Raw genomic sequence first — 16,027 nt, 5'->3', positions numbered from 1 at the left:
GATGACCTCCTTGACCATGGAGGACCTCCAGAGTGTCATGGCTGGGACTCCCGCTATGGCTGGGGTGCTACAGCTATGACAAGAGGATAACGGAAGGCTTGGGCCTTCCCCCATCCCCAGAGGGGTATGACACTGGGCAGAGCACAACCCGCGGCTGCAGGAGCATCAGGTCCAGTACTGACAGGGTGCCTTGGATGCCAGCACCTTGGGCTGGGAGAACGCTCCATGGCAAGGTGCTGAGAGGGTCCTGTCTGGGGCTTCGGGGGCCTGGGCATGGCAGGCCAAGGCGATGTGGCTGGGTGTGGTGGATTCACACATGCTGGACATTCCCAGGGTCATATGGTGCCTGGAGGCAGACTGGATGGTGGCGGAGTGGCCAGCAAGGACCTTGGTAGCAGAGTGCCACACCCCACCCTCACTCCTACCCATACCCTCACTTCACCAGAAGCTACTGAAGCCCAGGCACCAGGGCTCCGCAGGAAGGCAGAGGCCCCATGAACTGGATTGAGGGGGAGAAATTTTTTCCATTGGCAACAATGTAGATAAACCAGGAGGATATTATGCCAAGTGAAATAACCCAGACACAGACAAATACTGCTTGATCTCACTTATATAGGGTCTAAAAGTCAAACTCATTGAAGAAAGTAAATTCTTTTGGCTAGAGCTATACAAATTCATCAATTCCACACTTTCTAGAAAGAACAATACAGACAGAGAAGACACAATAAAAATTGAAAGAAAAATTGCTAGATTAATCCAAGGAAAGACCTCATAATGAAATTTTGAGAACACACACCCAGTCGAGAAAATCAAACAAAACACCCCAATTTCAATAAGATTAAAAATCCTGCCTGTCCAGAGCCACAATTTAGTCAGAATGACTCCTGGCATTTTGCCAGAGGGAATGGTTGAAAGGTGACCCTGCCCCGCTCTGGGGCTCTGGGATTAGGGCAGATCCTGCTGCTTCTGGCAAACTCTACTTTGGAGTTCCCCTGGAGTTCTCTTGGTTCCAGAAGAATTGGCACAAGGACCCCAGTGGAGGGAGTGTGTTCCTAGGAAGTCTGTGTAGAGTGCTGGTGAGAGTTCCAAAATAAAGAGTTGCTGTTTGAACCTACAAGGCTGTTTGGCGACTGGGTTATTTTGTGCCAAGCCAGACTTCAGCACCTTCGAGGACATAGAAAATTAAAATCAGTTTATGAACTGTGACCTACTGAAAAAGGTAAAACTAAAAAAGAAAGTGAAAGGAACTGGGGTTGGAGTAGAGGAAGGAAGACAAGATGGTACATAGTGAATTTTTAGGGCAATGGAACTATTCTACCTGACACTACATAGTAGTACTGGATGCTGGATACATTCTGCATGGTACTTTAAAATAGATACATCTCATCACACTTGTTAAAAAAGTTGGGAATGCAGCTTTGTGAATGAAGGACAACTAAGCATGAGATTCAATCCCAGTCCTGCAATTATAAAAAAATGGAGAAAGCAACAAGAGAATATAGAACTCAGAAGTTGATGTGAACTGTGGTGTCTATACCTAGTCCAAACTATGCCTTTCAGAAGAAGGTAAAAATGTTTCTCAGAGAGGCATAAAACTAACACCTTTCTGAATAAGACAAAGAAATGTACAATAACATGAAAAAAAAATAAATAAAAAGTTAGCTCTTAAAAATTAAGAAAAACTGAGGTTATCTGTTATTTAAAAAGTGCTGTGTATTTGTGAATATTCTAAAAATATTCTAAAAACACAGGTGAAAATAATAGCTGTGAACAGTTTTTATAGTCACATATTTTATAATTTTATTGGCAGTTTCCTCAAGAAACTTGTGGCTCTTAGTGTATATACCACTGTATTGACTGAGGCATTGCTTGCAATAGCCAAGATACAGAAATAACCTGTGTCCCCCCACACAAGAAGGGATTCTTTAAAAAGGTGATATGGTGGTATACATCCACAATGAAATACTATTCACCCTACGGAAATAGGAAATTCTGCATTTATAACAATATGGATGACAGTATGTTAAGTGAGGAGATTATGTTAAGTGAAATAAGCCAAGTAGTGGGAGAAAAAAACCTATGCTCTCACTTAACATGTGGAATCTAAGAGTCAATATCATATAAGTGGAGAGTACAATGGTGTTTACCAAGTCTCATGTGTGTGGCAGGGAGGCAGGAGGCAGCCAGGAGGGTAGATGGGGAAAAGGGGAGACTTTGGTAAACAGGCATGAGGTTAAGTTAGATAGGAGGAGGGCTATAATTAGCAATAATGTGTGTTTCAAAATAGCTAAAACAGAATTTTTAAATGCTCTCATCACAAAGGAATGACAAATACTGAGGTGATGAATATGCTAATTTATCTGAAACATCACATGATACCCCATAAACATATGTGAATAGTTTCTTATTAAAAATAAAACTATAAGAAGGAATATTTACTGTTTTTTTAGATACACATAAAGCATCACATAAACCACAAAATGTTATGATTTAAGACTTCACTCCAAAGCTTTTCTTATGTCCCTGCTTAACATATTTTTCTTGTTCTGCTAAACTCCTGGAGTCTTCTACATGTAGGTCTGTAGTAGTTTCATTGTAAAGAAAAGATACAAGAGCAAGGGATAAGAGTTTAATGTAATTTTGAAATGTATTATGAAAGTATTTTGCTGGTATTACCACAAAAGTTCTTACAAAAGAGAAATACATAATTCTAGAGGAGTAAAATTTATGAGGTTTTTCTGTAACAGGACTATTAAGTAGTGGAGTGAGAAAAGCCTGTATAGGCCACCAAGACATTCTTGGAGAGACAGTTAAGGAGAAGAATGCAAAATGTTTACATTGTTGAGATTAAAATGAAAGAGCAAATATGACACAGTTGGAGCATGACAAAACAGCACAAAAAATGCTGCAAACTTTAGTGTGAAGCTCCATTCTGGCTTTCTGGGTTATCCTTACAATAATGATATCACAAGCATACAAACTCCTGCAGCTGAAGTAAATTACCATCAAAGAAACAGCAACACTAGTAGCTAGCTTTACTTTGAAGAAAGGTCTGGGGAGGATCCTGGAAGGGCTGTATCTACACATCTGTGAAAGGATGAGATTCCATGGCGGCTGTATATAAAAGGCCTGTACTGAGCATACATGCTGGGGTATTTCTTTAGTGGAATAGTTTTTCTTTTCCTTTTTGTGTCATGAATTTTATTTTCAATATTTTTATTGGTGTATCATAGTTATACACATTGATGGGATTTTTTGTTACATATTCATACATGCACACATTATAAGAATATAATTTGGCCAATATCATTCCTTAGTACTGTTCCCTCACTCCCCTTCTCCCACTCACTGGTTCCTTTCCTCTTTTTGACCTTCCACTGATTTTTAGGAGATCCACCCCAACTTTTGTTTTCCTTTTTCTCTCTAGCCTCTACATATCAGAGAAAAACATAACAACACTTGATCTTCTGACTTCGATTTATTTTGCTTAACATAATAATTCATTTTCTTTCAAGTGACATGATTTTATTTTTATTTATGGCTCAATAAAGTTGCATCGTGTATGTACACCACATTTTTTTAAAAGCCATTAATCTGTCAATGGACACCATATATAGATCTACTTCCATAGATTGGTTATTGTGAATTGTTTTGCTATGAACATGGATATACATGTAACCTTATAATATGATGACTTTAATTCTTCAGGATAAACACTGAGGATTGGTATAGCTGAGTCATATAGTGGTTCAATTTAAGAAACCTCCATACTGATTTTTATAGTGCTTGTACTAATGTACAATCCCACCAACAGTGTAAAAGTGTCCCTTTCTCTCCACATGCACTCCAGCATTTATTATTATTAATATTATTAATGACTTCCATTTTGACTGTTGTGAGATTTGCATTTCCCTAATTGCTAATGATGTTGAACATTTTTTCATATATTTGTGGCCATTTTTATTTTTTCTTTTAAGAAGTGTCTGTTTAATACATTAGTATGTTTATATTTATTAATTGGGTCACTTGATTTTTTTGAGTTCTTTATATATTCTAGATATTAATCCTCACTCAACAGAGTAGCTAGGCAAAGATATTCTCCCATTCTTTAGGTTCTCTATTTCCATTCTTAATTATTGCCTTTGCTGTGCAGAAGCCTTTTAATTTGGTGCCATCTCATTTATTAACTCTTAGCATTATTTCTTGAGCTTTTGGGGTCCTATTGAGAAAGTCATTTTCTATGCCTGTATGCTAGAATGTTGATCCTATATTTTTTTCTTGGAGTTGCATTGTTTCTGGTGCAATGATGGCACAGTTTTACTGTGGAATTTCCTGCTGATAATGATCACAATTGGTATAAATAAGCTTCATATTTATGCATTACATTGCATTACTTGACCTGTCTGACACCACCTCTCACATCTAAAAAACCTAGAATGAACAGGTAGCTGAGTTAGAGAAACTGCAAAAAAAAAAATTAAAACATCTTCTTAATTATTTTGAATGCTAAACAAATGTTTCTTTGAAGGCAATATAATACAGCAGAGAGTTATATAGCAGCTAGGTTTTATACAAGTTAGAGTAGCAAAAAGAGTTTTCAAATTCATTTTGACTTGTTACTAGCTGATACATTAGTTTTCTCAAATGAGGAAATGCTAAGTGCTAATGTTGCAGTTATTTCTAAGTTCCTGGTTGCTGAAGAAAGCCTGGCACTTTATTAGTATAATGAATTTACAATTCTTAATTTGTTTAATTGCAAACACATATTATCTGTATTATTAGCCTAATGATTATTTTTCCATTAGTAGAAATTGTAAGTGTCATTTATAGTGGCTCATTTACAGTTGCTTATAAAAGATTCTTTATTAATTTAGTCTAAAGCAAAATTTTACGACCAATTACCTTCTTTTGCAAGCTCTATGAACAATCTTTTGTATGGAAAATAAAATGGCTCTGGCACTTTGTGGATACATTGGGTGGTGTTAGAGCTGCTGTCTTTATTTGATAAGAACAGTCCAAGCAAGATAGTCAGGTGAGCTTGCTAGAAGTCATTTATTAACAATAAGGAATGACCAAAATGCACAGAGGAGACATAAAGGTGATATTTTAAAAATAGAAAACATACTGGGAACCTGAACAGGTCAAAAAAGTTTAACAATAGGAGATAAAATGTTAATAATTTGTTTAAATATCAGCACTAGAGAATACCCAGAAACTGCTATTGAAATGTGGTTGCAGTCTGTGGACAAGGAAATATATAAAATTATATATAATTTTATATATTGTATATATTTAAATATATAAAATATATAAAATTTCAGAGAGGATGTTACTAAATTAGCTTATTCTAATGCTATGATACTATGACACATATGAAACCAAAACAAACATGCAAAGTCTAAAATCAACATTATGTGTAGTTCCACATTTTATTAGGCTAAAATAGGTCTCGTGTGTAGGTTATGTTCTAAGCCACAATGCATGGAAATACCAAATAATTATGAGTAGTCTGAAAATTTCTTCTGAAACTAACTACCAGGGTTAAGACAAAAAAGAAAAAAAAAAGTATAATAGCAGATGAACTTCCAATCTTTAGTTTATTTTTAATACTCGTATCCCTATTTTCTCTCTCTCTCTCTCTCTTCTTTTTTGAGTTATTAATAGTCCCTTACTTATTTATTTGTATGTGATACTAAGAATAAAACCCAGTGCCTCACACATTCCAGGCAAGTGCGCTATCGCTGAGCCACAATCTCAACCCCCTATTTTCTCTTATGCTATACCTTTGCCCTAACAATGTTCCAGTCTCTATCTTTAAAAATAAACACATAAAATGAAAATGCTACTTGTTCTTGTTTTCCCCCTTTTACCTCATTCCATTTTTCTCCTTCTCTTCATCAACAAACCTCCCAAAAATACAGTTACACTCCATGCTTCTGAGCTTCACCACTTGCTCACTCACTTGGTCCTGGAAACCTGGTTTTTGCTCCTAGGACTCAATGAAAGGTCTCCTTCAGAGCTTGATAATATATTGTCAAATAAAGGCATCAGCTCTAACCCCACCCCATGTATCAACACAGTTCCAGAGCCATTTTATTTTTCATATTTTTATTTGTGTATCATGCCCCTCATTTTCCTGAAACAGGTCTCTTTCTACCAAAATTCCATCCTCTGGCCCTTGGGTATTGTTTTATTTGCTATCCCTCAACCATCTACATACCTTCATACACCTTACTTGCACCTTACATTAAGAGATCCAAAAGAAATATGTATAAAATATAAAGGCAGTAAATTGTAAACAATAGGGATATCTAAAACAAACAACCCTTAATTACACTGAAATCCTGAAAGAATATTATGTATGGCACTATTAAAATAACATATGCTAAAGTTCTTAACAACATGGAAAATGCTTATTTTATAATGTCAGTTTTAAACAAAACAAGTTAAAATACGTGTATGCAATTTAGTTTCAACTATGTAAAGAAATGAATCAGAGGAAACTAGAAAGCTATACTCCAAAATGTTAATAGTGATAACCACTGATGGGTAACATTTTTCCTTCTTGGTAATTTTATGCATTTTCCAAATTTTCTATACTGATCTTGTTATAATTTTAGACTCAGTAGAAAAGTGAGTTCAACATCATATTGCTGGGATGGATTATGGCTCAATGGTGGAGAGTGCTTGCCTAGCATGTGAAAGGCACTGGGTTAAGATCCTCAGCACAACAGATAAATAAATAAATAAAATTGAGGTATTGTGTCCATCTACATCTAAAAAAAAAAATTTAAAGTTCATATTGGCTACAGAAGTTGAAAGGAAAGTGACCACAATACTCAGAGAAACCAAGAGATCTTTATTACAGCAGTGCAACAGAGGAGAAAAGATAGAAAGAGAAGAGAGAAAGAAAGAGACAGAGAGAGAGAGAGAGAGAGAGAGAGAGAGAGAGAGAGAGAGAACACAAGAGAGAGACATAGAAAACAAGAGAGAGCAAGAGAGAGAGTGGGGGGGCGGCAGTAGAGAGTTTTTATAGCCAGAATCTAATGGGGCCTCTGGGTCTGCAAGCTGCCTTGTTGGCACAAGGGGTTTAAGTGTTTGGCCTTGAGTGGAAGGCTGAGTGTTCAGCCTTGAGTAGGGTGGGCAAAGTGCTCAGCCTTGAGCGGGGGCTTGGGCATTTGGGCATGAAGCAAACAGGTGATAAATAACCAGACAGAGGGTTTGAGAGACAAGGTCATCCTGCAGCTACCTTTGTTTGGCATGCCCTGCAGACAGCTTACTCAGCCTGTCCTACACCTAACATCCCTCCCTTTTTGCTTTTCTAAGTGACATGGGGGATGGTGTAATGTCCTCTGGCTACTTCCTGCTTAATGGTGGGTGGAGTTGAGCCTAGAAGGGGAAGTGGAGAAATGTTGGGGGCTGGGACAGGTCAGAGAACACCAGGGCAACCAAAAATTGCTGCAGTCTGGCTGGGCACAAATCACAAGCTATTCAAGCAGGAACAAACTTTATTTATTTTCCGAACTCCTGAGAACAGAACGCGTCACCCACGCAGTCCTTCTAGGCACACCACACACCAACCGGAACTCCCACCAACAGAACTTTACCAACCAAGGCGAACTCCCCAGGAATCCCCAGGAGAACTTCAAAGTAGCAGGTTTCCTAGGCGGACAGCAGGGGTCTATATACAATTGAATACACAACCTGTTTCAATCCAGCATCATCTTAATGGCTTGACTCTCAACCAATACTTCTGGCAAAATACCAGGGGCCATTCCGACTAGGCTGTGGCTCTCAACAAAAAATAACACTCAGTGGCTATAGATAACTACTTTGGTAGGGTTAAAGTCCATAAAAGTTCTTTGAAGCCATAAGTTGTCAATGGCATCAAACCATTTCTGATCAGAGGAAATCTTTGGTATCAGTCATTGGTCTTGTTGTAGGGACTCTAGGAAGTATTGAAGTGGCTTGATTGAATTCAGTAATGTTAATGGTGACAGCCTGATTGCAGCCCATGGAAGAGCAATTGCCTTGACCCATAAAGTAAGAGTGGGTGGTGTCATCCTGTTGGCTTGGTTGTAGAAGCAGCATCTGTGGTTTGAGATAAAAACTTGAGAGAGAATAATGATTAGTAAAAGAAGAAGAGGGTTGGTGAGAAATTTTGAGTTTGGTGGGTATGGTGGAAGTCCAGGACTGGACATTTGGAACAGATGCCTTTTAAGGTGGGAGACATGGTACCAGGGGGGAGTGGCCCAATAGCTTGGCCACCATTGGGATAGTAAGTATGACCGTATGGGGTCCCGTCCATTAAGGCTCCAATTATTGAGAATGCAGTTCCTGAAGTAAGACTGAGTCACCCAGTTGAAGAGGGTCCAATTCAGTTTGTGGTTGTGTTGGGATTGAGGCAATGAATGGCACAGGAAGGCACTGGTCTGCATGTTCCCTTAGGAGTTTGTGTAGAAGTGTGAGATAGGACATGTAGGACACAAGGGGAGGAGGAGTGATTGGAAAGCTTTGAGTAGTTAAGAAAGGGCACCCATATAGTTTATCAAAGGGGCTAAGGCCTGAGGGGGCTCTTGGGGCTATCTGAATTCAGGTGAGGGCCAACAATAGGAAATTGGGCCAGAAGAGCCTGAGTTCAAGCAAGTTTAGTGAGATGATCCTTGAGAATGCTCTTAGGCCTCTCAACTTTACCCAAGGACTGGGGTTGGTGAGGGATGTGGAGCCTCTAAGTGATGTTGAGGCCTTTGGAGACTAGTTGAAAAACTTGAGAAGTGAAGGTGGGACTGTTGTCTGACTGGATGGAGGTGGGAAGTCTTAACCTGGGAATGATCCTCTCAATGAGGATGGAGGCAAGTGTCAGCAATTTCCCTGGATGTAGAAAAGGCATCTATACAACCTGAAAAAGTATCAACCAAAGTAAGTAGGTAGTGAAGCTATTTGTGCCTAGGCATGTGAGTGAAGTTGATCTACCAGTCTTTGCATGGCTAGTGGCTCCTCATCTGACGTGTGGGGAGTTTAGGTTTGTTACTTCCTTGTGGGGATACTGTAGAGGAGACTTAACAAGCAGAGTGGAACTGCTGGACAGTAGTTATCATTCCTAGGATGTGAAAGAGGGGTTGTGAAAACTGGAAAAAGGGGTTAGAGAGAGTTTTAGATAAACACAGAGTCTCTGGAGTTAGAGGAGTTGGTCATGATGTTACCGCTGTTGACCGGTGACGAGTTCTTGCTAACCCAATGTTAAAGAATAACACCAAAGAAGCATGCCGAGGCAAGGTCAGAGTAGAAATTAGAAGTTTATTAAAGGACAGCAGAAAAGACTTCTCCTGGAGGAAGAAGGGGACCCAAGAGGTGGAATCCGTGGAAGTGAAGTTGTTTCCCCTTTTTATAGTTTTGGTGATGGAAAGTAGGTTGGAAGGCCCGAGGGGTGGAACACAGGTGGGCCAAAGAAGTAATCTGGTCAGGAAGGACTTCATTATCACTTCTTTGGGATGGACTTTGGCCTAGGGCCTTTTCAAGAACTTCATTCACATTCCATGAGTTGTCCTAAGTTTCCCTGAGTCATTCCCAGCATGGCCTTCATTTTAGATTTCACTGGATATTAGACCCGATTTACCTAACTACACTAACTACCTAACTTTAAATCTGGCTTCATTCCCCCCTCTAATTTGGGAACTCCTTACTGCTATAAGGAAAGGGGGCAAAGAAGATCTTTCTGGCTTCTTCAGGCTGACAAAAGGGGCGATGTTGGGGCAAGCAGTTTGGAGTCCCCTTTTAAAATCGGGTATATCGAGTGGTCCATGATAGAAGTCCATAAGAAGTAATAGACTAGAGGGCCATTTGAGTTATGGGTGGTCTATAAGAGAAACAAGAATTCATTAGTACTGGAACCAGATTGATGCAGCAATAAATCCCATAGCACAGGAATATGCCAATGAGTATGATGGCAAAGACAAAGACTAACAATATTTTCCAGCAGGAAGTACCAAGAACCAGGAGCTAAGATATTGTTTCCATGACAAAGTTGCCGAGGACATGGCTTCTATCTGAGCATGTAGACCTTTAAGGATATTTGTCACATTGCCAGAAATGTCAGGGATTTAAACACAACATTTAACTTTTAGGGTTACAGATGTCCTTTCCCTTAAAATGTAGTTTAATAATTTAATGTCATCTGATCTTGCAAAATCCTTTTACTAGTATGACCTGTGTCTAATAGAGAAATCTTTAATTTTTTAAGCCATTTATAAGAAAACTACAAGATAAAATTATCAAGAGTAAAAACATTTAGTTCATATAATAGCTACCTTGAATTCTGGCAGAGTTATACATTATAATCCCCTGTTTGAGATCCTGGCAATCGTGACAAAAACCAACTTTTGGACACAACTTTAAATGTACTGAAATCTGGCCTACTTCTTTCATAGTCACTTTCACATGCAGTGAGATGGGACATAGAGCCTTATCTCAAGTAAGGTGGGGCTCTTCATAAGTCTTAAATACTATAGTTCTGAAGCTGATCTTTGCTTTTTAGACATCATTTTACAAAGCCTACATAAATTGGTGCTCAAGTTCATATGAATATTAGCTAACACAACATAATATCACATCTAAAACATGAATTAAAGAAAGGCTGAAAGCTTTTATAAGCTTAATTTTAAGGACATCTTTACTTAATTTAAATTGAGCCATTTGAATCACATGAACCAAAGATATTTAGATCCATTTTTTTTCATGAGCGCTCCTCATCTGTCAATTGTCATATCACTGCATGATATATGGACATACACACAGACATACCGACATACAACACGTAACACAAGTGTAACACATAACCCAATAGTAAAAAGCCTTGCAGCTTTCTCAGGTGAAATCTCATTGCAATGTTTAAAAAAAACTCCAGTTGATCAAAAATAGAACTTATCAAAAAAACATTAACCCGATTTACCTAACTACACTAACTACCTAACTTTAAATCTGGCTTCAATGAGTCCCAGGTCTCTGTCTTGGGAGTCAGGGGCTGGTAGTTGATTGACTGACTGGTTGGTGAATTTATGTATCTGATCTTGCAGGAACTTCTGTAGGCAATTCAATAGTCATGGTCCTATTAGGAGAAACATAAAGAGAACTAATAGGGGTCCTGCGAGGGAGAGGAGCCAACACCATATTTGACTGAACATTCCCCATGGAGACTGTTGGCTTGGTTGTTGTCTCCTCTTTTATAGCTGTTCTTGTCCTTCATTACTCCTAGGAATTTCTGTGTTTTGGCTTAACTATTTGGTAGGTGTTTAAGATCAAGCTGAACAAAATTGACTTTGCTTCTTTTTATTGTGAAGAGTCAGCTGAGTTCCCATAGGGGTCACTCGTGGGGAAACTTGAGAACAGCTTCTTAGTTCTGCTAGTGCCATTTGTGCTAGGATGGGTCCAGGTCTTGCTTGACCATGTGGCTTCCCTTGGAAGCATCAGGGATGTCTCTTGTCTCTAATGAACCTCCTCTTCATAGCAAATGCACTGATTGGCTTTTCATTCTCCAGTGGTCTCAATAGTCTCCCTGATGAGGAGGTTATGTGACCTAGAGTTGCAAAGCACTTTAGAAAAATTCCCTGTTCCCTAGATTTCAGACTGACTCAGAGGGCAAGTGCCAAATATTGGTTTTCTTGGCGATTTTAATTTAAGTTTAAGTCTTGATCATAAACATCCAGCAATGTTAGTTTCACCTTAAATTAAGAGTATTGGGCTTTAGCTGAAGTTTGGCCTACTTTGGAGTCATTCTGACATGTAGTAAGATGGAAGGCATAGCCTTATCTCAGGTAAGCCAGGGCTCTTTATAAATCTTAGGTAAAGTGTTCTAGTATTGAAGTTGATCTTTTTTTTTAATATATCATTTTATAAAGTTTACATATATTGTTGCTTGATGTCACATGAATATTAGCTAACACAATATGATATTACATTTAAATTGTACCCAGTGTATAGAACTTTATAATAATCTTATTCATAACAGGTCCAGTTATAGAACATTAAATGATATAAATACATCTCCAATATGTTATTTTTATAAGCCTAAGTTTACGATTCAACCTTTTGGAGACAATCAGCTTGATATAATTTTTTTAAAGCTCCTATCTTAAAGACTTATATACCTGGAAAATATGAACACATTTATTATACAAAGAAGAGTAATAGTACCACAATTACATTGATGTTTTCATATTAATCAAGTTTAGCTCTTAAAGAAATAACATATTACAATATTGCAAAATAACAGTTGTTGTGTAACCATAGTTGTATAATCCTGAATTCTTTCAAGATTACTTGCTCAAAAAACTTACATACATAACCAGTGTACATAGACCTTCTTTATCACTTGCTTATACTTATATAGCCAATGTACACAGACCTTCTTTATCATTTGCTTAAACCCTCTTATTTACGTAATAGACTCTCTTATCCAGAAACACATTTTACTTCTATTAAATCCATACTTAGAACCTTTAAATTTCTCTTTCCCATCTGTTAACTCTTTCTTTATTCACACTTTGAAATAATCCTTGTAAATTTCTGAATTTAGGCAAATTATTCCAATTTAATAAGAGATATTTTGTTATTTGCAGTACACAATTAATCACATCTGTTTACCATTTCATGAAAACATAAACTGTTGCAACCCCTCGCCGGCAAAGGAAACAAGAGGCAGGATTCTTCTTTCAGCAGTTTACTCAGGACCTTTGAATCATGATGAGAAAACAGGAACAAACAAGGAAAGAGCACGAGCGGTGGGTCTGCCCTAGTTTAAGTACCCAGCCTCGCCAATGAACTAGCACTGTGCCCCACAGCCTTACAAGGAGTTGTTTACTTCTAACAACTCTAACCTCTAAGTCATCAGAAGCAGAAGGCCAGCCCCATTTTCAGGGTGCGGTCTTGGGCTCCCAACAATAAACAATGTTTAAATGTATATAATTATATTGTTCTAGGGACAAACAAGACAAGGTACATAAGATAGCAGCGAAGATAGGGAAACAGTTTTATTTGATTGCAGCCAGATTCAGAGAGCACAGCTTCTGCTGTAATAAATTAATCCCCTGAACTTAGTTTAGGTAGTTTTAGAATTTTGCTCCCAGCATGTAAGGGAAGGAGCTCAGAAGTTCACAGTCTGCAGAAGTTCAAAAACGCAGTTTTTTTTTTTTTTCTTTTCTGTTCTGGGAAAGTTAACCCTTCAAGGACACCTGGGAGGGGGAAAGCTTTTTTTTCCCTTTCTTTCCTCCCCCTGTCAGCTGTTATTATGGAGCCCAGTTAGTAACTCCCTTATCTTAGAAATGTAGTCAGCACTTGTGAAAAACTAGTAAGGAGGTTTCCAGCACCTGGAGTGCTGATTTTTCCCAGACAGTAGCCAAGTAAAACAGTGCAACATGAAAATAGGAAGTTTATCTACACTGAACTGTTTTGTAGAGATTCTTTTGCTGAAAGTCCTAAAATTAGCTATGGTGAATATTTGCTGGAGAAGGTCAGTTAAGACTTTTCTGTGGGCCTGGGTAGAAAGGGGGAAGACAGGGAGGCGGTGCTGAGAGCAGCTCTGGGGTGGATCTAAGAATAAAGAAGAAGATGTAAAAGAATAATGGGAAAGGGGTTTGGGATTTTCCCTAGCAAGGAAAACTTGAGCAGTAGAACAGGTAGAGCAGGGAAAATGGGAGTGAATATCTCAAAAAGCCTGTAAGGGACTTTAATTCTTAGTAACCTGTTTTTAATGATGACAAAGCAACTTTAAAGGCCATTTTCACCAGATCTTGAATAGAGGTCTGAGGGCTCTCCTCAGCTGGTTTGAGCTTTGGGTTAGCTGGTAAGAGGACCTGGTGGGACTGACTGTGGGCACTGACAGGAGAAGAGAGGAGTGAGTGGGTGGAGGGATTCCTTCAGTAACTGCTACCTCAGCAAGGGGGCAAGAGTCTAAGGAAGAGTGGTGATTTACATTTTTGATCTAGTATTTGGAGAGGAGAAAGCAGGTTACTTAGGTGGGAGTGAAGGCAGAGAGTCTGGGTCAGATGGCTGAGGGTGAGGACTTACTCGAGCCAGGCTATAGGATGGAGGTTCTTTAGCAGGGTCAAAAGTAGTGGATGAGTGTGGATGAGGAGAAAGTTGGGGATCCATGGTTGGGGGAGTTTATTTGCAAGCTGGAAGAATTTGTAGATGTTTGCAAGAGGTGCAGAAAGCATAATTTGAACAGAGGAAGAAGAAAGTGATCTTTAACTATTTTTTTGAACACTCACAGTAATTGTAGAGATCCCTTAAAATGGAGGGATCCAGGGACCCAAAAGGGAGCCTTCTGCTTTGGTTGTTTAAAGGATAAGTGGGCCAAGGCTGGGTGCTATATTCGATCAGTTTTTTGGGTTTGATATATGGTGTTAAGGAGAGGATTTTGAGGTTATCCAAGAGGCATTGTAGGGGACAGTCGACCGGCAGAGAGGACACATTATCCATGTCACAAACGTAGTATAAGGAGAAGGAAAGAGGACGCAAAGTAGTATAGGGGAGAAGAAAGGAGACACAAACATAATATAAGGGAGAGGGAAGAAGATACAAAGATGGTATAAAAGAGAAGGAGGAAACTGATTTATTGGCAAAAGGGGCATCCCCACTAGAGCCAAAAATTAGGAGTGCCTTAGTGGCAGGTACGAGCTGCAGATATTGGTCATGACCAAATCCTGAAAGTGGAAGCTCTCCTCCTGGATGGAGCCAGAGCCGAGGGAGACCTTGGCCAAGGCTTTTTGGGACCCCTCCTGGAGAGGCTGGATAATCCCAGGTTTATAAAGAGGAAAAAGTGAGAGACAGGGGAAGAGAGAGGAAGGAGAGAGTAAGCATCTCTCTAGTACCTGAGTCTTGAAGGTGAGGACTAGGACTTTATGAGAGCCACAGAAACCATGAAGGTCTGGGTGGGGTGTGATGTTTGATTCTCTGTTATGTGTCCCTGGAGGTTACACAGTCCTTTGAGGGAGACCTACAAAGCCTATGCTGGTAAACTACCAGCTGGGAAGGGGAATAATTTTGAACCCAAGAGTCTAATCTGCCCAAGGAAAGAGTCCCTGAGGGCCACTGTGGACTTAAAGGCTGTGGTGGGGTGTTTTCCTCCCCTCAGGTGGACAAAGAGGTTTGCTGGATTGTCAATGGTCAAATTCTCCTGCCACCTCCATTGAGTTTAGGAATCCAGGAAGGGGAAACACCAATTTAAGGCCGGTGGTGGATGGAGTTCTGGTGGTCCAGAAAATGGGTTCAGGCTGTCCAGTGTGTGGCACTTCTGAAATAAAAGGGACCCAAAAGTGGGTTTTAACCCTCTCCCAGAATTCGACACCAATGAAAGGAAATTGATCACAACACTCAGATAAACCAAGAGATCTTTATTACAGAAGTGCAACAGAGGAGAAAAGAAAGAAAGAGAGAGAGAGAGAGAGAGAGAGAGAGAGAGAGAGAGAGAGAGAGAGAGAACAAGAGAGAGAGAGACAGAGAAAGCAAGAGAGATAGCAAGAGACAGAGAGGGGCCCAGCAGGAGGGAGTTTTTATAGCCCAAATTTAATGGGGTCTCTGGGTCTGCAAGCTGCCTTGTTGGCACAAGGGGGTTAAGTGTTCGGCCTTGAGTGGTGGGCTGAGTGTTCAGCCTTGAGCAGGGGGGCAAAGTGCTCAGGCTTGAGTGGGGGCTTGGGCATTTGGGCTTGAAGCAAACAGGTGATAAAGAACCAGACAGAGGGTTTGAGAGGCCAGGTCATCCTTCAGCTAACTTTGTTTGGCATGCCCTGCAGACAGCTTACTCAGCCTGTCCTGCACCTAATAGAAGTAAGTCCCAATTTTTATGTTGGCATTCAGACAAAATCTAACACTCAGTACACTTTGCATTGTTGTCCCTCACTATATCCCAAAACATTCTCTGCTCTCTTGCTGGACACTATGTTTTCAACATCCCTTCATGGTTCTGTCCATGTCTTAGCAAATCTGTCAAAAGTGGGAAATGTCAACCTTGAAGAACTTTGTTCCCTAAACC

The sequence above is a fragment of the Ictidomys tridecemlineatus genome, chromosome 10 (assembly GCF_052094955.1).
Source record: "Ictidomys tridecemlineatus isolate mIctTri1 chromosome 10, mIctTri1.hap1, whole genome shotgun sequence".
NCBI lineage: Eukaryota > Metazoa > Chordata > Mammalia > Rodentia > Sciuridae > Ictidomys > Ictidomys tridecemlineatus.
This window is presented reverse-complemented; position numbering follows the sequence as displayed.